This window comes from Hipposideros armiger, unplaced genomic scaffold (genome assembly GCF_001890085.2).
Source record: "Hipposideros armiger isolate ML-2016 unplaced genomic scaffold, ASM189008v1 scaffold_231, whole genome shotgun sequence".
Lineage (NCBI taxonomy): Eukaryota > Metazoa > Chordata > Mammalia > Chiroptera > Hipposideridae > Hipposideros > Hipposideros armiger.
In genome coordinates this window covers 615,357-617,796 of record NW_017731581.1, presented here as the reverse complement: position 1 = coordinate 617,796, position 2,440 = coordinate 615,357, and the positions used below count along the sequence as shown (strand labels likewise).

The 2,440-nt window shown below is 50.7% G+C and overlaps 1 protein-coding gene across 6 annotated transcripts in view; it reads right to left on the bottom strand.

The window, feature by feature from the left end:
* The window catches only part of CNOT4 (CCR4-NOT transcription complex subunit 4), a 123,542-nt gene extending 121,689 nt beyond the window's left edge, over positions 1 to 1,853 (bottom strand). For 4 of the 6 annotated variants that reach the window (XM_019654793.1, XM_019654795.1, XM_019654794.1 and 1 more), the window contains exon 1: positions 1,611 to 1,853. The gene's annotated coding sequence lies outside the window, so the exon portion shown is untranslated. The remainder of the gene's footprint in view (positions 1 to 1,610) is intronic. The other 2 variants (XM_019654797.1, XM_019654798.1) reach the window with 1 other exon arrangement.
* Positions 1,854 to 2,440: the final 587 nt, after the last annotated feature.

The window sequence follows — 2,440 nt, the reverse complement described above, 5'->3', positions numbered from 1 at the left end:
AAAATACAGACATCATAAGCCACCTCTTGCTTCTAGTTTTCTGCTTTTTAATGTGGATAATGACAGTGAGTGCCACCGAATCTTGTAGCTGCACTTTGTCATCTCTTTCCCCCACCCTCTTCTTTTCTATGGAAAAAAATGAGGAATTTTGGGGAAAAAAAAACATATTTTTCTTTTGCATACATACCTAATGGGTTTTCAAAAGAAAACAACTTATTCAGACAGCTACCATTCTATAAATGTTAAAAGAAAGAACTTCCCAAATCCCAAAATACTAAGTCTGACATTAGCTGGAGAGGAAATTTCCACTCACACCATAAATGAAATGTCATCAATTAAGCTGAACATATAAACTCACTTAGTCAAGAATCAATTCTCAGTACGGAAGGAATCTGTAACCCACATAGAACCTGCATATAATCCAAATATCACTTATATTTGCTTCTGTTCACAGATGAAATTTGGTTGTGTGTCAGATTTATCTTACTCTGAAATGCCTGGGCTAGTATTTTGTTAGTATAATCAGAGCCTATATTAAGTGTCCTGGGGAGAGGCAATTCAGCAGAACGCTTAGGAGCATCGACAAACGGGTGCAAAATGAAAAGAAAAACAAAACACAAAACAAAACCCTCCCTACAGAGCGAATAATCCACAAATCACTGAAAGCAAAACGGAAAACGTCCCTCTCCTGAGTAGCCTAAATAAACGCTCTTCCCTCGGACCGTTTCATAGGATCCTATCTCACGGCATTCACTTCCCAACTTCTTGACTTCCCAGGGGCCAACATGGGGCGCCCCCGCCCCCCCGTTGTTTTTTGTTTTTTTTTTTTTTCCTGGAACTGTATGTTGCAAGACCATAGAGGAGAGAAGGAAGGAACGGACAAAATTCCCAAGAAAGCTGTGAAACAGGTGGGTTAGAACGAGCAGCAGCATAATCTAGAGACTTGCGGGGCAGCTTTTAAAAATGACAGATGCGGTTAAAAGGAAAGGCTGCACATCGGAAGCAGCTCTGCTGTGGCAGCTCACCCGGGGGCTGATCGCAAGCACAAGAAGAGGGCAAAGGCTAACTCCAGGATGGCAGCAGCGGAGCGAAAACCGAGCAGCAGGACGAGTGGGCATTGAGCAGTGGGATTCATGAGCAGCAGCAACACGGGTCAGGGTGGAAGTGATGGCTCTGGTCTTGGGAGACGGGGGCCACTGGGAAAGGACGTCAGAGAGGGGAAAGGGGGCTGAGAAAACAAGGAGTCCCGAACCCTAAGACTCCTGCCCCAGCAAAAAAAAATTAAAAATTAAATAAAACATGTAGGGGAGAGAGCTGAAGACGAAAAGCCGCCGCGGCTCCCCAATTGGAAGCAATTTTCGAAGGAGTCGGTGCCCGCCGCCGCGCTGCCTTCTGCCCGGCTCCGTTTTCCTGGTGGGACCTGCTGTGGCGTAGAGGGGAGAGAGGGAGGAAGAGGAGGAGGAGGAAGACCAAGAAAGAGGAGGGTGAAGATGAGGCGGGGGGGTGGGGAAGCGAGGGGGGTGCGGCCTGCACAATCCCAGCGAAGCCTCCGCTCTCTCGTAGCCGGTCAGCCCCGGGTTTCCCCTAAGCCCAGCCCCGCATAGACTCACCCGCCTGACTTGCCTCGCTTTGCCCTCAGCCGACTCCACGCGCTGCCGCGTCCTCACAAGAGACCCCTGAACGAGTGTCGGGGAAAAAACTCTTCAGCACCGGGCCTGATTGCTTCAGCGAGTCCGACCTTTACGGCTGAGAGAGAGACTCTCAGCTTTCGGTGGGTTCCACAGCCAGACGGGCCACCATCTTACATTAGGGTAAGACTCCTCCGGCTTCCCGTGCGCAGGCGCACACCGATTCGGCCGGGAGGGGCGGGGGAGGGGCGGAAGGAGCGGCTAGAGGCTCCTCCCGCAGCACCCTGGGAGTTGTAGTCTTCGGAGGCTAACCGCCCAGCTGCAAGCCGGGAGTTGAAGTTCTCACTCCTAAGGCGGATGGGATCGCCCACCTCACGTGGCTGCAAGACTGCTGCCTTTCTTCGTGTTTTGCTTCCTTGTCTGCCCTCGTGTGCTGCTCCGCTGTCATTTGGTCGGCGGTCTTCGTTAGTGGTTCCGTTTCCTCCGTGTTTGCTCAAATACGGGATTACCAAAACTCGCCGCGAGTTTAACCGATTTGGGAGGAGCTGGGAACGTCTCTTCTCTGCCCCGCCCACCATAGATATTAAAGGAGGCGGGGTAGAGGCAGGTTGGGAAGGTTAAGAGGAGCGCGGGATTTGATCTAGGGTAATTTGATACTGAATTGATATCTGTTTGCGAAAAGTGAACATTAGCCCGTTTCCCGTGTTTGCGCATTTTGGAGTCACNATGAGCCAGTGAAGTGACGTCCTCCACTAGACTGAAGAACAAAAGGACAGCAACTTGTCTGTTCCCCTTCCCTGATTCCCCAATGC